The sequence below is a fragment of the Paroedura picta genome, chromosome 2 (assembly GCF_049243985.1).
Source record: "Paroedura picta isolate Pp20150507F chromosome 2, Ppicta_v3.0, whole genome shotgun sequence".
NCBI lineage: Eukaryota > Metazoa > Chordata > Lepidosauria > Squamata > Gekkonidae > Paroedura > Paroedura picta.
In genome coordinates, this window is record NC_135370.1 from 32,549,815 (window position 1) to 32,573,473 (window position 23,659).

The following is a 23,659-nucleotide window of genomic DNA, read 5'->3' on the forward strand; positions in this document are numbered from 1 at the left end:
GCCAAAGCACACAACCCTATACTACACTCTTGTCAGAATGATCCAGGTGGCTTCTGCTAACTGCAATGATCTCAATAGTCCAGTAGAAAAGGCGCACAAATCAAACCACATATCGAAAAAGACACACATCACAACACTCTGCAAGCCCAAGGACACTTTCTCAGAGTAAACCACACTAAATAATGTGAGATCTTCTACTGAGTAGATTTTCTTACTATTGCTCTCATGTCTTATTAAAACTCAACAAAACATCACTTCAGCAATTGACGTATTAAGCAGTCATGTCAGGGCTCTCTCGGCCTCACTTCCCTCACAGGGTGTCTGTTGTGGGGAGAGGAAAGGGAAGGCAATTGTAAGCTGCTTTGGAACTCCTTCCGGTAGAGAAAAGCAGCATATAAAACACAACTCTTCTAGATGAAGAATTACTTGGAGGCCATTCCATAGGTAACTTGCCACAACATTCCATAGGTAACATGCCCCTAATCTACTACTTCTGTTTGGTGGCATCCAAAACTTCAGATGCTGAAATTCACAAAAGCAAAATGCAACAATGTGTTAGGCAAAATCCAAATTAATTAAATTAATTTAGCTAAAATATGCCAGGCTATATTTAGTAGAGATCTAAAACATTCCCCAAACTTCACATTTTATAATTTCAATTAGACAATCTTCTCCTCAATGTTAGTATAACATAATGCTTTTGGGTGCAAATGATAAAAAATGGCATCCAAATTATCAAAGTTGAAATTCCGGATAAAAGCCCATTTCAATCAATCTTCATCTGTCTGCCAATTTTCTTTGCCACTTACTTTCTTCAAAAGAAGTAATTTGAGTATTGTTATCAATTAGATTGTAGAAACAACACCAATAATAACAACAACACAGGCACAAATCTGTGAACAATCAGCATTATGTTAACAAAATGTAGTTATACCTCAGTGAGATTCAAGCCTAGAACTTTATAATAGGAAAAATCCTTTGACACAGGTGGATAAATCTACTATCATAGCCACATACTAGTTATATAAATTGTGTGACATTAGAGAGAGGTTTGCAAAGGTTTTGGGCTGCTGGACCATCTCATCTATCTCTTGAAAAGGCAGCTTGGTGTAGTGGTTAAGAGCAGTGGCTTCTAATCTGGAGAGCCGGGTTTGATTCCCCCATACCTCCACATGCAGTCAGTTGGGTGACCTTGGGCTAGTCACAATCCTGTTAAAAGCTGTTCTCACAGAACAGTTCTGTCAGAGCTATCTCAGCCTCACCTACCTCATAGGATGCCTGTTGTGAAGAGAGGAAGGGAAAGTGACTGTAAGCCACTATGAGACTCCTTCTGGTAGTAAAACAAGGGGTACCAAACCAGTTCTTCTTCTTCTTCTGCCCAAACCCTAACCTGTTTATTTGGAAGAAAACTGTATCGGTTTCCACAGGTCTTACTTCTCAATAACTGTTGTCTTTTGGGGAAGAAAACCTTGATTTTCAAAGGGGAGATTTGTTTCCAGAAGACAGATTGGCCTGAACATCTTGCCTATCAAATTTCACAAATCCTTCCGACAGCTGCATAGTGTGGGGTAATTACACTGTGGACTGGTTGAGGGAAAGGCCAACACACCAGGCAGTAGCATCAGGGATTGTACATCTGTTACAGAAGCTAAGTGGAATCACAAAATTGATGGCTGTATTAATTAATTTAGTGGACCAGAATTTAGCAAGAGAATGGAAACGAGAAGAAGAGCAGGTTTTTTATACCTCTCGCTTCACTTCCCAAAGGAGTCCCAAAGCAGCTTACAAACACCTTTCTCTTCCTCACCCCATAACAAATACCCTATAAGGTAGGTGGGGCTAAGTGAGCTCTATGAGAACTGCTCTGCAAGAATAGCTCAAACAGGACTGTGACTAGCCAAGGTCACCCAGCTGTCTGCATGCTGAGGAGCAGGGAAATCAAATCCGGTTCTTCAGATTAAAGTCTGCCACTCTTAACCACTACACAAAGCTGTTTATCAGCTGGGGAGAGGGTGGTTGTTGTATCAACTACTTCATCCATATGAGCTACGTATTTATTTTAGTTCATTTATATCCCAACTTTTTCCTCAACGGGAACCCAAAGTGGCTTGCAACATTCTCTTCTTTATTTTATATTAGGCTGAGCTAGGTTAGGCTGATGTGAGGCTCCTGTTGATATTCCCAATAAGCAGACTTTTGTTGAAGGAAATCTCTTTATTCAGGAACAAGTGCAACAGGACTTCTGCAATTTTTTGCTACGTCTAAAGCATCGCTATACTAACTCCCCTATATCTCCAAAGCCCTCTTCCTCACCCCTGGTTCCAAATTCAGGCACAAAAACTCCCGATGATACCCCTCCACTGCTCTCACACTGAAACGAAACCAGCCACCAAGAACACAGAGATAACCTGATCCCAAGCACCAAGCAAATTTACTATCTGCCCCTTCCGGACGGTATGATAGAGGCAGCAGATACCAACCCTGTACACCCCCACACACCTTCTGAATTGTAACTGAACTCATCTCAGCCACTACAGACCTAAGCAAGCATTCAAAGCAAAGACAGCCAAAATGGAGTAACATGAGTCAAAGCAAGAGTGTGTTGATACATTGGTAGATACATGGTCTTGATGATTGAGGGTAAGTGGCTGGCCAATGTCACTAGGGAGCTTCCATGGCAGAATGGAGATTAAACCCCCATTTTCTCCACCTCCTAGTTTGGTGCTGAGCTATGGCTGGGCCTGTTGCTGGTTTTCAGCAGGTTCCGTATTGCTTTTATTGATAAAGCATGTCTTGTGAACAATAATGGCAAAACCAGGCATAAACTAGATCTAGAATCTAGAACAGATTCCTCCCTGTATTTGAAGGTTGTCAGGAAGATTATAATCTAGAATTTATTTTATTTTAATTTATTATTTGGCTTCTACATCACCACTCCCAAAGGCGTGTGGCGGTTTACAACTGAATCTCACCCCATAAAACGTTAACAATTCCCAACTGAAACATCCCCAGCAGCGACAGCTCCCTCCCGCTCCCAACTCGACAGGCCATCCAAAAATGAGCCTCAGGGGAGATCTTCCTAGGGGGAGCCTGATGACCTCAGTGAGGGACCACTTGCCTCCTTATGCCCACGGGAGGGCCCTTCGCTCTGTAGTTGCTAATCTGCTGGCAATCCCCTGCCCTAGGGAAGTCTGCTTGGCCTTAACCAGGGCTAGGGCCTTTTTGGTCCTGGCCCCAACCTGGTGGAATGAGCTCCCAGAAGAACTAAGTGCCCTGACAAAGCTATCACAGTTCTGCAGGGCCTGCAAAATGGCAGGTAAGATCGAGGGCCCCTCCTGAAGCAATGCAGGAACATCGGGCGTTCTCCTATACTGAGGTGGATTATTGTCTGGGATGGTTTTGGGTGGGGGGAGGGAGGGCTTCTTATCATTGCTAGCCATGTGAATTATTTTTATGCATGGGTTTTTATTTGGGGGGGGGGCTATTGGTTTTTATGAAATATGTTTTTACCTGCCATGAGCCGTTCACAGGAGTAGCAGGCTAGACACTGAATAATAATAATGATGATAATAATAATAACCAGGGGTCCAGCCCACTGCATTCAGGAATACAAGGGGCACTAGATTGGGAAAAGTGGAAGAAATCTGTGGATGGCCTCCCCCTCCCTGCAGAACCTGGAAAGGCTGCAGGCAGCTGTTATGGAACTCACCAGCGGGGGTGGCTGTCACGTGACAGGGATCTGCAGCCTCCAAGCCTCGGAGGGAAGTGGAAGGAGGAGGGGGTGGTCGGGTTGGGGGACGGAAGGAGACTGGCTGGTTGCTGGACAGACAGGCAAGCCGGTTGGAGGAGGAAGCACTCAGGGGTGGGACAGCTCCCTTGAGTAGGTATTAAGCACTGAGTGGCACTTAATCCATGAGACACGCTCCTCCTCCAAGGCCTTACCAGAAATATTAAGTAGAACAGATGATTATGCCAGTCCAATAACTTGTTTCATTTTGAATGAGACTGATAAGAACACATTGTATAGTGATGAATCCGGGAAGTGGCAACTTCCGTTTGAGGCCCTGTAAGTCCCAATGGATCTCAGAAAGTACTTATATGGAAATTAAAACTGAATCTGGATTATGCCCAATTATGAAGAATCTCTCAGCAGCTTTCCAAAAGACATTTTTCACCGCAGAGGCAGTGATGTCCACTTAGATGGTTAGAGAGAATGTGACTTCTACACAAACCCCTGGCATAAAACTTTTATGTAATCATGGGATGGGATAGTGAGTCATGAGAGAGATCCCTTCCAGTTCCCCCTTTCTACAGTTCTATAAAGCAAGGGAGAGAATTAGCTCTGCAATGTACACATATCTTAATTTTCAATTGCTTGGTGATCCCAGCCATGAAGAAAGAACCACATTAAAAAAGCATGTGTTTGTTTTAGTTTGAAGAGCTGGCAAACCACATTCCGCAAAGAAACCTTAACAGATGGAGTTGCAGCATTTTACACTGTGAAAAAGTTTGGCAAAGTATTTAATGCCTGTTGCCAGAGTCTCATAAAATGAGAGAGAATGGTGAAAGGATTAATCTGGAGGCACCTTCTGCTGGAAACACTTTAGTTGCTTTGAATGTGCGAATGGTCTGAGTTTTGAAGATATTGATGTGATCCAATTATTCTTCTTCTTTAAAAAAGTCACTTCACTTTCCTACAATAAATAAATGTAAATACATACAATGATGGGAGAATTTGGTTAGCTTCAACCCAAAGAGACTGTTGAACTCCCTCATTGTTCATCATCTGCCTGAACCATTTATGTATCTATGATGTATCCTTATAGATCACTGGTCTATCAATGTCAGTATTGTCTACCCTGAAAGGTCTCAGGTAGAGGTCGTTCACATACACTACCATATGATCTTTTTAACTGGAGATGCAAGGGGTTGAATTTGGGACCTACTGCAGGGCTGATTTATCCATATAGTATATGTAGAACGTGCTATGGGTTCTACACTTCCAGGGGCCCCATGCAGTGCCTTCCCCACCCATGGTCAGGGCCATAGTCTCTATCCCCCCCCTCACTTTCCCTCTTTAAGGAAACTTGGGGCATTTCCGCACATTAGTAAAAATGGCGTCACGTCTGTAGAATGGCAACGCGTGACATTATAGCACACTCCTCAGGCCCTCCTCACCTTTTTGCTGTCTCGCCTTTGTCTGCCTCCTTTCTGATCGGCTTGCCCTCTTCACCTACTGTTGTAAGATGAGGAAGAGAGCAAGGTGCCTTATACATGTTGTGCTTCCACCTGTCAGTCAGTTCAGGCAACCAACCCCCTTTTTCTAACAGTTAAAAGGTCCCGCAAAGCCCACTAATTTTTTAAAATCTTACTTCTCTGTTGCAATGCCTATGCATAGAATCATAGGTGCATAGTGCTTTTGAACACCACCTCTTAAGGGATCACGAGTAGGCTTGTGCGCAAAGGGCCTGATTTGGCTGGCTCGGCTTCGGTGTCCATGAAAGTCAATGGCACCATAGACTATGAGATTTTCTGCATTCCCACCTTTCCTGGGGCCTGGGAGGATGGGGGTTTGAGATACAGCTTCCAAACTTTCAGGGCAGCTCCAGGAGGCTCGTCCCTGACTCCTCTCCAAATTTCAAAATGATTGGTCCAGGGAGTCCATGTCTAGGGGCTCCTGAAGAGGGGGCCCCTATCCCTCCATTATATCCAATGGCACGCTTTGTTGAATGAAATATTCTTTTATTTCTGGCATTGCTCCTGCCCTTCTTTAAAAGAAAGAAATATTATTTTATTTCTTCTCAGCTCCTGCCCTTCTTTCTGACCTATATGAGGCATGGCCTCCATTGTAGTAGTAAATGTGGGAGAAGGGAGTGGAAGAAGGGCAAAGGTTGCAGATTGTTATGCCACTTCCTGGGGGCGTGGCAGAGAGGCATGACCAACTGGCATCACTTCCAGGGGTCGTTACTGTAAAAATTTCAGCGGCTCCTCCGCAGTAAATTGATTGAAAAAGACGGCACTATGGGCTTATATGGAGATATGTGTGCCCAAATCAAAGTCTAGTAGAATTTTCTATTGTGAGAGCTTTTTATTTTCTCTTGGCATTTTTAGCATCTCATGTTATTAGAACTAACCCAATTCCACCACTGCCCCCCCCAGCTTTCAGATCAAAATTTGATTTTAAAATAAATGAAAACCCTGTTTTCGCACCAAACACCGTCTAGATTAGAACACTCAGGGCAACAAAGTGTTCACAAAGAGAAGTTTCAATCGAAGCTCCCATTAAAAGTCTAATTTGATGGCAGTGGGAGCAGAATTCTGTCGTAGTCAAGAATGATGGAGAGTGGGAGAGCTGGGTCTGTGGGGACCTACATCTGAAAAACATTATCTAACATGTGGGCAGCTACACAGGTGTGATAAAACTGCTGGTGTTGAGGGACAATTTGATTAGCTAATTACCCTTGTAAAGGAGCAACTTAATCTGTGCGAAAACTCCCTCGGATGAAAGCTCGTCTCATATCATTTCTCCTTTAAAAATTATCTCTCCACAAGTTGCAGTAAAAAATAATTGAAAAATTTGAAAGAAAATCCACTTTGTTAATAATGCAAAAATAAAAAAAAGAGAGAGAGAGAGAGTCAACTTTTTGATTCCTCCCTGGTGGTCCGATATTATTAAATATCCTCCTTGATTTTTTTTCCTAACCTCAGTTTATTGGAGAGAGAAAAAACAATTATCTGTAAACGTAATTTTTAATGCATGGTAATAAAAATAAATGGTACAGCTCCTGACCTAAATCTTCTTCCCTGGTGGTCTGGTGGTATTAAATAATCTCTACCACATGTATTCATCATTTGCTGACAGGCAAAGGAAAAGGAAGAGGCCTTCTTTAGCTTTTATTTTCCGCCAGATGAATGCAACGTATAATGAGAAACCGGGTGAGAGAGATGGGTTTCAGAGTCAAGAAAATCCGTGAAACCCTCTCCCACCCCCACCCCCATCTAGGTTTCTACCTTTTATGACTCAATGACCATTGTAAACTCAAAGGGAAACTCAGTTTGTTAAAATGATTGTTTTCCTCTTCAGTGGAGATCCAAAATGACTTAGAAAATGCAAAAATATATTAAAAAAAAAACCACGATGCAGCATATAATGTATTGCTCTTGGATCTGCCTATTCTGCTCACACTGAGTCACAAGTTATAAACTATGAGCTAAAAACCAAAGGTCAGGATCCCTTCAGCCATATCCGCACTAAATAACTGAAGCAGATCTGAAGCCCCGATGGGGCTTGGGAATCTCCCAGAATTATAGTGCAACTCCAAACTTTAGAGATCAGTTCTTCTGAAGAAATTGGATGCTTTGGAGGATAAATTCTATGGTATTGCAGCCATGAAAACGCTGGAGGGCATCACCCAGGGTCAGACATGACTCGGTGCTTGCACAGGGGATACCTTTACCTTTACTTTAGGGTCCCTTTCCTCCTCTGGCTCCGCCCCCAGATCTCCAGGATTTCTCGTTATGGTCCTGGCAACTCTACTGCCCCATTCCCTGTGGGTGGCCAGGAGTGACCTAGCAAATCCAAAAACAGAGGGGGGAAGATAAATCCAATCTGGAGCTCATTCAGCTGGGGAAAAAGTACAGTCCAACTTTTCACCCCCATTTATAAGCTATTATATTTGTGTGCCTTGATATTTGGTCCAAGATGTAGAAGGCTTTAGGCTAATTTAGATCCTGCAACAGATTAACAGTGCAAGCTGATGCAGAATGGTTCCAATCTAAACCTGTTGATCTGAGTAACTGTGCATCGGCTTGCAGTCCATCTGGAGTGATAGATTTTCCTCAGAATGTTACTGTGAACTGCTGGGTGGTTTCTTTCAGCTGGGCCGCTACTGCTTGTCAATTGAAGAAGAAGAGTTGTTTTTTATACCCTGCTTTTTACCACCCTTATACCGTACTCCTGATGCCATCAAAACAGATGGCATCAGGATCTATGATAACAGATTGTTATCAGGATCTATGATATCTGAATTCTTATTATGCTGACTGGTTTCAGAATTTTATTTTCATTTACATCTTGTCTTAACTAATTTTATTGTATTATTTATATGTTTTAATTTAATGTATACCACCCTGAGCTGGGAGGACATAAGTAACCCAAAACGGTGAGCACAGTAGTAAGAAAAACTAGGATTTGGAAGATCTGTGTTCAAATTCTTACTCTGCTCTGAAGCTCACAAGGTGACCTTGGGCTGTGGTTACCAACCTCCAGATGGCACCTAGAGATCTACTGCTATTACAGTTGATCCCCATATGAACAAGAGCACCTGGAGAAAATGTCTGCTTTGGAGGGTGGAATCTATGGCATTGTATTGTGTTGAATTCCTTCACCTCCCAGACCCTGTTCTCCTCAGGCTCCATCTTCCAGAACTCCAGGTATTTCCTAACCCAGAGCTGGCAACCCTCCTTTGGCCTTGTAACATTCTTTCAACATAATTTGCTAGCGGTTTTATAAGAGGATAAAATGAGGAGGGAAGAACAATGTATGGCATCATTAGATCCTTGCACAAAGGATGGTTGAGGCCAGGGCGAATGGTTGATGCCAGGGCAACTCCCTGTGCTGTCAGCTGTGGATCTCTAGGCGAAACCAACTAAGTCCCTTGCTCTCAGATAGAGAGTAATAGACCTTGCTGGACGGGGGGAGGGGAGTGGATTATTATCCACCATCGCGATATTGTGTTTTAATTCTGTTTTAATGGGGTTTTATGGGATTTTATTGCTTTGGGTATATAAATATAAACAAACAAATAAATAAGTAAACAAACAAATAAATAAATAAAAGTGGGGATAAAAATTAAACAGAGAGTGAGCAAATACACTCTAACCTAGCTATAATATATAGAGGAACTTAAGCCTGTGCATCGGGAGTTGTTAACTCTGAGGATTCAGTGAGTGTCTGTGAAAATTTTGATAGAGGGAAATGGGTTCCAACTCAAAATGGCTGCCATTCACCTATCACATCAGGAAGTGATTTATGTTCTTGACTTTTGGCTCCCACAACTTCTATGAAACATATTTCTTTCTTTTGCTGTAGCTGAAGGTGTTTTTCATTAATCCTTTGCACCTAATTAACCCTGGGATGGGACATTCCTGGAGATATGGGGGCGAACTCAGGGGAGGATGGGGTTTGGGCCCTTAATGGGCTATAATGCTATAGTGCAGGCTTTCTCAGCCAATGTTTCATGAAATCCTGGGGTTTCTTGATGGCCCTGGAAGGGTTTTCCGAATGGTTGGCAGTTAATTAATTTTTATATATGTTTTAAACTTGTTAAACATTTATTCGTGATATGACCATATATGGTCATGTTGACCCCTCCCCATGGCCAGTGATGGGCCTGGAAGGGGAGGGGCCCTAGGTGGGTGTGTCCACAGCTATGCTTCCCAACCATATTCTGCACGATCACACCACTTCTGAGGTTTCTTGAAGCTTAAAGAATGTTTCAGGGGTTTCTCAATGGTAAAAAAAAACATTCTTCAGGCCTCAAGAAACTTGCATGAATTCAGGCTTATCCCTAAATTGTGTCAGTTTAGGCTCTGGATTGTGGAAACCTTGGTATAATAGCCAGCCACAAGTAATAATTTTGATCCCATCGTTCTGAAAAAAAAACCTTGGGAACACCCAAGAATGATCACACAGTAAATAATATATCATGATGACTTGAATTTCATCCAAACTACTTTGAAATTTAATTCAGAATGCGGCTGTGGCTCTTATTTTCAATAGCACAAATCTATTTCATCCCAACAGCTTAAAATAATTAATAAAGTCTGATCATACCAGTAGTTGGTAATAGAAAACATGTGGCTTGCCTGTCCAGTGGAATATTCCCAGATTATCTGTTGCAGAAAAGCACGAATTCTTTCTCTCTTTCCCCCCCCGCATTATTATTAATAATTTCTATATCTGTGGCATTTCAGCATCAAGAAATAGGTTAAAATATTTTGAAAGTATCCTTTAGCAGAAAACTCTGCTAACCATCTTATTCAGCAACATGAATTTAAAAGCTTATTTGCACATATTGGTTCATGTAACGATGCTGTCAGTGACTTTTTAAGACTCTCATGAGCAAGTTATGATTTATGAGCTAGTGATAACAAAGTGCTTTATTATGCCCATAACATTTTCACATGTTAAGTACTGTCCAAATATCATAAAACTTGCCGTTGTACAGTTCTAATAGACAGATATTGTCTATTGACTTCTAAGAAGCACTGCCTCATCAGAAGGTACTTACATCAACGGTGTTTTCCAGATTGCCCTAATGTTCCATTTTAATTCCCCTGTGTTACTATTTCTTTCCTGGTGTCCAAACAGCTTCATTAATATCTCCATGCCCTCTCTCTCTCATTTCCTCCCTCCCCATTTTTTCCTGAGCTAGTTTTCTCTATACTTTACCCCCATTGCTGAATGAATTCACAAGAAAGCCTCTTGCTCAAAATGTGAACAGTGTTTTTTTTTTCTGTCTTGTGGATTGCTGCCCAAATCTGCCCATAAAGAGAAGGTTGGGGTGAAGATTTTTTTAAATAAAAAATTGCATGCCAGCATTTCAATATTTCAGTATTAGGAGGTAGCTGCACTGAAACAAAAATTCAGTTCCATTGGGAGGCCTGACACCAGGAGCCAGTCATTTCCACCCTAATGGTTCCTTCATTCACACTCAAGAACAGAAGTTCCCAGGTTCAGTCACCAGCATCACCAGTTAAAAAGTACCATGCAGTAGGAGAGGTAGCTCTCTACAAGAGAGCTTTTGCAAGCCTGATTAAATTATTCTGGCCTTGATGGTCTAATCGTATCCATGGTTCCCCTTAATATTTAGGAAACTGGCCAGTGGGAGGAGCGGGTCCGGGGTGTCTGAGTTGGGATACGGGCCAATCAGGTTGCCAATCAGCCCTCTACGGCTCCCGCCCTCTGTTGCCAGCCACTCACTGCTCTTCCACCCTCAGCACAGACCCACCTGCCTGACGCAGCCAACGCCCCTGTGACGCTCTGATGCTCCACCCGGCCGGCTGCGGCGGTGGGGCACGGCTGCCACCTGCGGCGCCAATGAGGAGCCACCTGCTGGGCCACCACTGAAGAGGCGGCTATCCCGTCGATGAGCCACACGCCATGGCCACTTACGAGCAGGGGGTGCCAGTGTCAATGAGCACGCCCCTCACTGCAACTTTGGTCATGAGAAGGGATAGGGGAGCGAATCTGCCTCAAAGAATACAGTGCGCCTCCATTCTAAACTTATGTCTTATGTTGGGTAATTCGTGGGACACATACACCTGCCAAAGGCTTATTTCTGCTTTACTGCCCACTGACACAGGAGGAGGGAATGGCCGGGGGGGGGGGGAGAAGTCTGCATTTAGATTTACTGCTTCAGATTCTTTTTAGCGCTTTGTCAGCTTCCCCTGCGTGAGATGCCTCCCAAAGTGCCGCCTGCCTAAGTGGGCTGTGCTGCCCCATTCTGCCTGCAGGGCACAGCCCCGTCGCTGGGTTTGATTCCCTGCGCATGCACGAAATTGGTGCGCATATGCGTTTGCAGCCACAAATGCATGTTAGCGCATGGGCTGCCGTGCATGCGCAGTGCCTGGATCGCCCCCCCCACCGGTCTGCAACCTGAAAAAGGATGCAGACCACTGCCCTACGGGATACATGTTAGCACCGGAGAAGAGGTGACACAGCAAGCTGCAGAGCATGTAGCTCTGCAGTAATGCACCGGCGGCAGCCTGGAGTGGCGCTGCTGGTGCAGAATCGGCCAGGGTGTCTCTTGTTGGGAGAGGAAGGAGATTTTAAGCAGCTTTGAGACCCCTTTGGGCAGTGAAAAGCAGGATATAAAAACAACTCTTCTTCTGGTTGGGTACAAGAAGCAATGTAAAACTGTTCTCTAAAGAAGAGCTTTTGGTGGAGGATGAAGTCCTGTATCTGAGACTAGGAAGGAATGTTGGATAGTTGTTTTAATTGGCTGGGAATATTTAATGGCTGCTATTTCAAGTACTTGGACATCACTGGTTTTGTAATTGTTTTGAGCCCTCTTTGAAAAGAGGGAATGTAATAAACTGACTTTAATTCATCAAACGGTTTCAAAAGTGCTATGACTTTTCATGTAGTCTGCCTGGAATGGGGTCAGTTTTCATTACCTCTCACACCTTTAGAACTTGAGGACATCCAATGAAGCAGATAGAAAGTAGATTCAGGACAGACAAAAGGAAACACTTATTTATGCAAACAGTTATTAAAATGTGGAATTTGCTGCCATGGAATGTAGCAATAGCCATGGACACATAAAGCTTCAAATGGGGATTAAGCAGATTCGTGAAGGTCTGATCTGTAGATGGCTACTAGCCATGGTGGCAAAATGTTCGCAAGTAGGAAATCTCTGAATTTTGTTTGCCCGAAGGCAACATCAGGGGGAGGCATCAGCCTCTGCACCTGTTGATTTGACCTCCAGAGGACACTGGATGCTAGTAGACCACTGATCTGATCCAGACGGGCTCTCAGGCTGACCCAATTGTGCATTGCCGATATTTTATTACAATGCAGCAGTTAACCAAAGTGCAAAAGGGGATATCTTAGAGCAAAGGGGATACTGGGGGGAAGTTATGACTGAAATTTTGTTGCTTACCTTCCTCACTGTTTGCATGACATTGTGAAGTTTATGAAGGATATACGTGCACAGCATGATCGTTGTCCCAAAACAACTACCAACAACCACCTTCCTTTTACCTGCGTGGTTTCCAGGACAAGGCCATATGTTCAGTGTCACTCTGGGACTTCCTGTGTTCAGGGTAAAGGATAATGAGGGCAGAAAAGCCTCAGAGACAGCTCGGCTTGATAGATGGGGGAGTTACGCTTGGCCTTCAGCTAGATTCGCAGATACCGGCGAACAGCTGACATGCTAATTCCAATGACATTTCATTTTCTTTCCTTTCTACCTTTCTGTTCCGGAAATATCTGTTAGCCTAGAGAGCACAAAGTAGTGATAATCCTCTGCAGGCCTCTTGGTAGAATTTCTTGTGCTCCCTTGTACTGCCTGGCTTATTTTCCAATTTATCATTGAAATCCCTCTTTTCCAATATGTATCTCTAGATACTTTAAGGCTCGAAATGACCTTCTGCTTGCATATGCAGAGCTATTAGAGGATGCTGGAAAGCTGCTGCCATTAACCAGGGCTCAGTTGTAGACGGATACAAATGGACCACCAGCACATACACACACCTGACCGCATGGGCCTATTTATGCATTTTGTACTTTCTCCCCCACTTAAAAAATAAAAATATCTTCGGCACACTTCCTTCGACCCATAAAACATGGGATGGGGTTTCCGCAGGGGTGTATGTTGGGGAGTGTGGTTTCTGTCCCAGGTAGAACTGAAATGACATTTTAGAGGAAAATGTCTCCAGCAAATTTGTCAAATTGAAATTTCGCAGTGAATTTCTTTAGTACCTTTACTATGGCATGGAATTTTCACTGCAGCCAACAGCATAATGGCAAGGCCAATAAAATATGGAACTTGAACAATTCCGTAAGCCGTGCAAAATGGAGCTCTTCTGTCAGGCATTAAGGTAAAGGCCAGAAATTAGGACCTGCCTACCACCTGATCCCTTACCAAGCAACCCTTGACATCCAACAATGTCCCTTACAGAAATGGTTTGCTCCCTAACTGTTGTTCCTACCCAATCATTACTACTGTTGTAACTGTTATGTCATTCACCATTCCAGGGCAGAGCCTGCACTTACTTTCTTTATTCCATTGTCAATCCTGTTGAATTCAGATCGCTTTGAACTCTATTCTTCCCCCCCCCCCCCATTGAAACAGGAAAGTCTTCTGCATGTGGTTAGGGTAGTTCAGAAGTGGGGAGGAAGCCAAGCCTCTTTCTTTCTTTTCTTGAAGGGGGGGGGGAGGAGCCAAGCAGGGAGCCTCTTTCTTTTCTTGGAGGGGTGGGGGAGAGGATCAAAAAAGGCAGAGGAGGGAGGAAAAATCCAGGGCCGACAGAAGTTGAGAGAAATTAGGGGCTTCTCCTTTAAGGCAAGCGTGTCACATGACTAGGTGTAGCCTATCAGAGGTTCTCTACCGCGGAGCCTTCTTTCCCAAATGGATATTGAGGATTAAAAGCACTCTGAGATATCACACAATAAAGGTAGGGTCACTCCGGATCAATCCTTCTTGCTGCAGAAGGAAATTTTAAATCGCCCCAAATCCAAATGGAAATCGCATTCTGTGTAGAGGGCAGGGACTGAATCGATCTGGGGTTGGAATAAAAGCTCCGTGCAGTTTACACCCAGATGTTACAATTAACGTTTCCTCTCCCCATTGGTTCTATGTACACCGCCCTGAGATGTCACAGTAAGGGGTGGTATATAAACCTAATGAATGAATGAATAAATAAAATAAAATAAAGAGGTCATGATTCCATGTTGCACAGCACACCAGTTGATTTGGCTTGGACCAGACATCATGAATTTTAACAGGGGGATCAACTTACGTTCCCCATGATCACACAGGGTTTTTAAAATAATGTCACAAGGGATCGTGGCATGGGAGAAGAAGGGATTTCTGCCTCACCATGTGGATGTGAGGGCGATCTGGTTGCAACATCTGTCACCCCATTCATTGCCAGGGTTGATTTGGCTGATCTGGCTGGCTATGCAGGTGTCCCCTACCTCCCTCACTGATCCATGTTCTTCTCTCCTGAAGCTGTGAGCTTGGGGGAAGAGGACAACCATCCCAGATAGGAGGAGTGTACCATTCTTTGGTCAAACATATAAGATAGCAATGCCTCCCCATGTGTCATTTTTGAAGATGAACTTACCACTGTGTGAGTACATTATTTGTTGTATCTTGGAGTTGTACATGCAGCTTCCATTTTCACCTCTCTTTATAGATTGTGGAGGCCATCTTCTGCTGTGTAGTGCTTTCTTCTGCTGCTAGGTGCTTTTCAGCTCATTGAAACACAAAAGCTCCAAACACTGGAATAACACTTTCTGTAGTTTAGGTCTGTCTCTGCAATGCAATTTAAGCAGAAGCAAGGCTTAAGAATCCAAGGCATTGGCTTTATTCTGTTTGGCTGTAGTCTTAGTTGTCTCTGATGCCCAATTCTCATGCTACTTTTAAATGAGTAGTGAATAGTTCACATCAGTAGTGAATAGTTAGTTTGAATGTGCCCTCATGTGGTGAGAACAGATATTTTCTACACCAGGGCAAACATGAGTCCTCCATGAAAATAGAGTCAAGTGGGTAGCCATGTTGGTTTGAATCAAAATAACAAAGTTTAAGTCAAGCGGCATCTTTAAGACCAACAAAGTTTAATTCTCGGTACAAGCTTTCTTCATTCTTCAGATACACATGAAAGCTTATATCCATAATTAAACTTGGTTGGCCTTAAAGGTGTCACTTGACTCAAACTTTGTTTTGTAGTTCTCCATGTTCTTCCTTAGCATGGTAGATTACTGTTGTATTAAAAGAAGAAGAAGAGTTGGTTCTTATATGCCGCTTTTCTCTACCCAAAGGAGGCTCAAAGTGGCTTACAGTCACCTTTTCTTTCCTCTCCCCACAACAGACTCCCTGTGAGATGGGTGAGGCTGAGAGAGCCCTGATATCACTCGGTCAGAACAGTTTTATCAGTGCTGTGGCGAACCCAAGGTCACCCAGCTGGCTGCATGTGGGGGAGTGAAGAATTGAACCCGGCATGCCAGATTAGAAGTCCGCACTCCTAACCAGTACACCAAACTGGCTCTCCGCACCAAACTGGCTCTCTCTCAAGCAAATAGTTGTACAAAAATGATGCAGCAAATTTATGCCAAGGCAATTAACAAGAAAAATACATAAGAACCCTGCTTCTGTGCAGGTACTGTGGATAATTTTGGATACAAATATATTCTGTAATGCAGAAGATTTTAAAACCGAAGATACAGATGAAAAGAGATACAGATGAAACCAATCTATTGAGATTGACAGATAAACAAATCAAAAATAGTTAAGGAAATCTGTTCTTATATATGGTGACAGCAGAGACTGTTGCACCAAATTGGAAAACCTCAAAAATACTTACATTAAAAGATTGGATCATGAAATTGATGGAATTGGCAGAAATGGTTAACCTTATCATTTTGATAAAAGAAAAAAAAACTATTACTTGATTTATCATTAATTTAAATCCTTCACTGATTTTTGCAGAAAAATGAAAAGAATGAATTGATGACTTGAGGATTTACAGAGTAAGGGAAAAGACACTTATTTTATCAAAGTTGATAATTACTAGAGATATTATTATTTGTAAGATGTTAATAATTTGTAATAGTTTGAGAATAAGTAAACAGTTTCCAAGTAGACTCAGAAACAATAGGTTGCTGAAGTATTATTTATTATTTTTTATTTATTTCCCGCCTCCCCGCGGAGGTTCGAGGCGGGTTACAATCACATAAAATCCCCGAAAAACCCCTAGAACAGTAAACTTAGTTCAGATAAAAAGGCCTATCAGACCAAGAAGTTGCGGTGAAAAAACTCATCCTAAACTAATCCCACATCCTATCTAAAAGGGAGGTGGAAGGGTGCTGATGGAGCTCGCTACCGCCATTCCATGGAGGGGGGTATTGAAAAAGTAACTGATGTCCTAATTTCTCTTTAATAGCTTTGTATTTACTTTTTCTGTTTACATTTTTTCTTTTTCTGACTTTTTATCTATTTCTATTTTTAAAAAACCTCAATAAAATATTAGTTTAAAAGTTAATGGGTCAGAGATATCTTTGCACCCAACTCCAACACAACATTGTTGCTCAATTATCGATTTGAAATAATCTGCAAGATGCAGCATTTCTAAGACTCAATTACATTCAAAATTTTTCTGGAGATTAATCTGTTAATACTCTTTCAAACATTTAGCACCATTTAGCCAGCCTAATAGAGTTAAACCTTCTAAGTCTGTGATGGATTTTTTAAAAATAGTTTCACATTTTATTTATAGAATCATAGTGTTGGAAGGGGCCACACAGGCCATCTAGTCCAACCCGCTGCTCAACACAGGATCAGCCCAAAGCTTATAATCCATTACATAAAAATACATTTAACCATCTCCAAAATAACATGTTAATAGATTATAATACAGTTACAAATAGTAACTTCCAACTGTATTTGTTGAAGAATATACAGAAAAACATTAATTCTCCTATTCAAAATTTCAATCCCTTCTCATTTCCCCTTATAAATCATAACTTATAACCAACAGTCATAAATCAACAACTATACTTTTTTCTAATATACTGAATCCATAAATTCCATTTTGTCTTAAAGTCTATTATTTGTTTATCTTTGACATAAGTTGTCAATTTCGCCATCTGAGCAATTTCTAATGTTTTCAACTGCCAATCAAATATGGTGGGTGTCTCTTTTAACTTCCAGTTTTTTGCCCAGACTATGCTTGCTGCTGTTGTCAAATATCTAACTAACTCTCCATATTTTTCATATTTTTCATTTACCAGAAAACCTAAAAGATGAGCTTCTGGATTTAGAGCTATGGAGTCCTTAAAGATTTCTGAGATTTCTTTATGGATATCTTGCCAGAAATGTCTTGCTTGTTTGCAGGTCCACCACATATGAAACATTGTCCCTCTCACTTCCCCACATTTCCAACATTTATCTGATAAGCTTTTATTCATTTTTGATAATTTATGTGGGGTTATATACCAACAATAATGCAATTTATAATAGTTTTCCTTAATATAATAACTATTCGTAAATTTCAAATATTTACTCCACATTTTTTGCCAGGTTTCCAGTGGAATGTTATGACCAAGATTCCTTGCCCAAACAATCATAAAATCTTTGACCACCTCATCCTCTGTATATAATAATAAACATAATTCATACATCTTCTTGATTAAATGATTATCACCTTTACATAAATATAACTCTAATTGTGATTTTTCTACTTCAAATTCCCATAGCTTCTGTGATGGATTTAGACGGGTGTAGCTCTCCTTAGGGTGGACCTAAAAAAGTATCACATGAAGCCCCAAACTATCATGCAAAGTTTTACCAAGTAATACCAATCAGACTAAAATCAGACTATCAAAATAACTATTATTCACATTTATGCCTCAACACAGATGCTGATAAGGAAACAATTGAAAACTTTTTTTGTGAATGTCCAAGAAGAAATTGATCACACACTTAAACAAGATGTGCTGAAAATCATAGGTGACTGGAACATAAAACTAGGAAACAAAGCAGAATCAAATAATGTTGGAAGATTTGGATTTGAAACATGAGAGCAACTCATAGTATTAAACACACACAAATATTTTAAAACATACAAACATGAAATATGCATACAAAATAGTTTTCAACCATTGTGTGTGTGTGGTAAAAAACGTTCTGGAGATGACAAAAATATCACAGGGTTAGTATACCCAAATAATTCAATAATAATGGCTCCTTACTTTATTTAAGCGAAGGTCCCTTGTACGTCTACTAGATGTTATAAGTTCTTGTGCATAAATCAGGGTTTTTCAAAGGTCTGCCTCCCGTAACCTATGTCATAAAATAATAAAAGGAGCCATTATCTGATAATTCCCAAATATAACCACAATTTTTAATGAATATTTTTAATCCATATACATACCTCTCGAGGGATTAGCCATGTGTTTTTGTGTGCATATCAAGGTGTTAACTAAGTGTTGTGAGTGTTAAATACTTTATACAAGGAAAGCGATATGATGTAATCCCCTAGTGTTGAATCAGGCAGAGAGAAGGGAAGGGGAATAGAAAGTGCCAAAGCAGGATTACACTGAACAAAAGTAATGTCTAAGGGGGGGGGGGGTATTTTGATAAGCCGAGCCGAAAAAAAATCAAATGAAGCCTGAATTCTCCCTAGAAGCTAAAATGACTAAACTGATGCTATTGTCCTTTGGCCGCATTATGAAAAGACAAGAGTCACCGGAAAAGACAATAATGATAGGAAAAGCTGAAGGCCGCAGGAAAAGAGGAAGACTCACTCAAGAAAGCCACAGCCTTCAGTGTGAAAGACATGAGGAAGTCTGCTAACAAGAGGACATTCTGGAGAACATTAGTTCATAGGGCCGCCATAAATTGGATCGGAGCAACTCGATGACATGCAAATAAATCATCTAGGCAGGAGAAAAAGGGGCTTCACAGCTGACAAGTGGGAAATAAAAAAGCAAGCCAACTCATCATAGACGTACTCAAAGTCCCTTAACAAGAGACGAAAAGCCAACAGGAGAAGAAAACTGGGACACGAGCAAGACGACCAAAAAGACCGTAGCTCTATTTGCTTGTCATCGTTACAAAACCAAGTCAGCAGAACAGCAGAATCGCTCTGACTTTTGTGTATAAGGAACACCATAGAGAGGAAAAAGTAAGCTCAGCAGACCATTGGATTCAGCAATCTTGCCCTCTTTTGCTCTTGCGCAAAGATGATATTTTAGCAGTGAAACTGAGAAGGGTATCCACGCATGCATATCTTTCCTCTTTGTATGGGGGTGTCACGGGGAAGGGAAGTATAAATTGACAACACAATGCTCTAGGAATTCCTCAACATTCTATGCAGAAGTGACTCCACAGTGTTGATCAACCTCATTCCCCCCCCCCCATTTTCCTCCTATCCCTCATCCAAGCAGCAGTGGTGGGAGATGGCAGGGGAAGAGCTCCTTCTATGCCAGATAAGATGTGAGACTTAGTAAAACTTAGGAAGGTGGGGTACAAATATTGACAAAATAAATATTCCTCCTGACATTATGTCATTGGATCCTGTACCGCATTGCAGCCATTTTGTGACAACCCCCTTGTGGCAGCCATTTTGTGATGGTGATCACTTCCCACTGCCAAAATTCCAAAAGCACCCAATGTCTTAACAAATTTAGAAACTCATACCAAAGACGCCTTTTGGACTGCTATCAAAGGTCGAGATCTCAACAGGCTTGTCCCCTGTTTACCTTTACACGTTTGACAATACATAAAATATTTAGGATATTTGGTGCTGAGCTGTAAAATACAGCTATTTGTTTTACAACTGCGTGTTTTCTTTTCAAACCCAGGATGAGGAGAGAACTCCAAAGGGTGGAAAGAGTGAAAAGAATACTGAATGGATAATAAAACATTTAGTGCTTTTCAATTAACTGTTCTGATGATTAGTACACTAGTATATTATAGCATAAAAATCATGTCTATTAATTTTTTGCAGCCATTATCTTGACTGTGATTTACTCATCTCAAATAATTAACATCGCTATTAAAAAAAAAGGAGGAGGAAGTAGGTGAATGTCCTGAATAGAATACAGGGAGAAAAAAGGGTTATTGAGGAAGGTTATGGCCACGGATGCTGAGGGGCTGCGGGAGGGAGGGAAGCACTGTTAGGGACAGAACATATTAGGAAGGCTGAGAAAGCAAGTCAAGGGAATGCCACGGAAACCAAGGCATGCTGGGATTAGATAGCTAAAGCTTTCTTAGGGAATGATTTTGCTCTCCTACTTGACTCTTTAATATGAGACAACTCCTTCATAAATATAAGACTTATGGATTCTGTTAGCTTTATCTCATGGTAGGGGTGTGTTGGCATGCTGAAGGTAAGAAGAATGTGTACAAATACATGTCCTCTGGATTTTATTCTCAGGCAACAAACCATTCTTGTTCCACGGTGCAACGGAAGCTCAAGGGCAGTGTTTCCATCCTGAAGTAAAAAGAGCCACAATTCATTTCCTGGGACCACACGTAGTGAACATGGGGAGAAAAGACGCAGCCATCAAATGAGAATTAGGCAGCTGCTTAGGAATCTGGGAAACGTGAGAAAGTACGGAGATGAGTATGTTGTGTTCTGGTGAAGGTTTAGGATGGAATTTGGCATGATGTCACTTAATCTAGGTCAGTCCTGACTGCTCCTTAGAAGACCAGATCCTGAAGATGAAACTCAAATACTTTGGCCACCTCATGAGAAGGAAGGACTCCCTGGAGAAGAGCCTAATGCTGGGAGCGACTGAGGGCAAAAGAAGAAGGGGACGACAGAGAATGAGGTGGCTGGATGGAGTCACTGAAGCAGTTGGTGCAAACTTCAATGGACTCTGGGGAATGGTAGAGGGGAATGGACTCTGGGGAATGGAAGGCCTGGAGGATCATTGTCCATGGGGTCGCAATGGGTCGGACACAACTTCGCACCTAACAACAACAACACTTGTCAGAAGATAAGCAGGGTCGGTACTTGGATGGGGGAAGTAGGGATGTCCGTCTCAAGGTGGGACCTGGGGATCCCCTGGAATGATAGATCACCTCTAAGTGACAGAGATCAATTCTCCTGGAGAAAATGGCTGCTTTTGAGCTCTCTCCCCACCCCAAATCCCACCCATTCCTGGCTCAACCCCCAGATTCTCCAGGAATTTCACAACCCAGAGCTGGCAAACCTACAAGGAAGACTTGAATGCCCCTTTCTGAGATGCTCATAAGAAGGCCTGGGGAGGATATGATAACAGTTCTGAGTGCCACAATAGGTTGCCTTCCCTAGCTCTATGCTCTTTACCATAGAGCAGCCTTTCTTAACTAGGATGTCATGAAACCCTGGGGTTTCTTCATGGCCCTGGAAGGGTTTCTCTAATGGGTGGGGTTTAATTAATTTTACACATATTTTAAACATTTGTTAAACATTAATTGGGTGATATGACCATATATGGTCATGTTGACCTACCCACCCCTCCCAAAATAGCCAATGATGTTCCTGGAGGGGGTGGGAAGGGGAGGGGCTCCAAGTGAACATGTAGGCAGTATATTCTGCATGATTGCGCCATTTCTGGGGTTTCTCAAAGGCTGAAGAATGTTTCAGGGGGTTCTCAATGGTAAAAAAATAGAGAGCATCAGTATGCAGAAGCCATTTTTTCTCCTGTTCCTCATTCCCCAGAGACAGGCAACTGGGGTAGAGGGAGGGCATTTTTTTTTTACCTTGGGTGAACAAATGGGAGGTCTAATCATCGTGCAAAACAACCTTTTCAACTGTTAAGTTAAACTGCTAGTACTTCATTCATGATGCCGTAGTGCTAATAGCGTGTGACGAAAGTATTTTTCATTATACAGAAAATGAAATAGCTGTTTGTGCACGTTAATTGGCATATGTATTGTTTAACAAAAGTGCAACCTTGGCAAAATTCCACTTTCCCAAAAAGAGATCCTTTTGAACAGCTGCCTTGAGAAACTCATGATTCATGCTCATCTATTAGTGACTTCCGAAATAGAGGTGGATTTTTTTTTATTAGCTCCTTAAATGCAGAAGTGACGCCACACTTAAGCTATCTACTGTACCCAGGGTGCCATCTGGCCTTGGCATAAGTCTTTTTACAAAGTAGAACAATCAACAGAGCAGGGTGCCAGAAAGCATGGGCTCTCAGTGTTTATTTTTATTTCCAGAAGGCCTGGCAGGAATATTAACGAGAAGGTATGGCAGGATGTATTCTACTTGTGGAGGAAGATGAACTGCTTTAGGCCAGATTGTGCTCCCAAACATCTTCGATGCAAATTAGTTAGTGGATGCTGCTTTGCTACTTAAACAGCCGGTCTGAACTATGGGAGAAGGGAAGGAGCTTGTAGATGCTGTGTGCCTGGTTCTCACCTCCCTATTTTATTTTCACAGTAACCCTCTCAGGTAAGTTTGACTGAGAGCCAGTTTCACCCCAAAAGCATCCAGAGGTTCCATATTCAGGGCCAGCTCTCCAGCCCAGAGATTCCCAACCAGGGGTCTGTGGATCTCTGAAGTGAGTCTGTGGGATCTCTGAAGTTGAGTGGACTGGGGGGAGGGGGAAGGAGTCCAGGGTGTAGTCTGCCGGGGGCTTTTTATCCAGTCCCAGTTCGAATGAATCCCTTCCATCTACACTGAATTTGATTTGCATTTTGGTTTTGGGTGCTTTAAATTTTCCCTCTGCAACAAGCATGACTGATATAAACCTCGCTATCTCAAAAACTGAACTAACTCTGCCTCGTGCGTCCAAAGCTGTAACAGAGAAGTCTTCCCTGATTGGCCAGGGCATCAGTTCAAAGTCTTCCTGGTTCCCAGTTGTAAGGCTTCCCTTAAAGTGACTGCGCTCCAGAAGCCCTAACTTCTCTCAGGAGAGATATGCCTCTTGGATTTCCCCCCCTCCTCTGCTGTCTCCAATCATCCCCCCCCCCCGTTCAAGAAAAGAAAGGGACTCCTGCTGCAGACCCCCCGTTCTGAGCTTCCATAATAGAGTGCAGAACACTTTGTTTCAATGGGGGGGAGTGGGGAGAATAGAGGAAGACCTGAGTTCAAATCTATCTGAATTCAGCAGAATCCACAATGGAATAAACAAAGTAAGGCAAAATCAGTCCAGGGTATCTTCTGCGCTCCTAATCTTCTTTCTGGCCTACATGAGGCAGAGCTACCATAGTAGTAGTAAAGGTGGGAGGATGGAAGAAAAGGAGATCTAAGGGTGTGAGTAGTGACATCACTTGGTGTAATTGATTAAGAGTGGTGGCTTCTAATCTGGCAAGCCAGGTTTGATTCCCCACTCCTCCACATGCAGCCAGCTGGGTGACTTTGGGCTCGTCACAGCCCTGGTAGAGCTGTTCTGAGGGAGCAGTAATATCAGGGCTTTCTCAGCCCCACCTAC

General features: G+C 42.3%; 1 long non-coding RNA gene across 1 annotated transcript in view; it reads right to left on the bottom strand.

Moving 5' to 3' along the window:
- LOC143828628 (uncharacterized) overlaps positions 1-19,129 on the bottom strand; it is a 33,862-nt gene extending 14,733 nt beyond the window's left edge. The window contains exons 1-3 of the long non-coding RNA XR_013227774.1: positions 18,661-19,129; positions 18,479-18,569; positions 14,854-15,044 (exon numbers count right to left, since the gene is read on the bottom strand). This is a non-coding gene — a long non-coding RNA (uncharacterized LOC143828628). The remainder of the gene's footprint in view (positions 1-14,853; positions 15,045-18,478; positions 18,570-18,660) is intronic.
- Between the last annotated feature and the right edge of the window lie 4,530 nt (positions 19,130-23,659).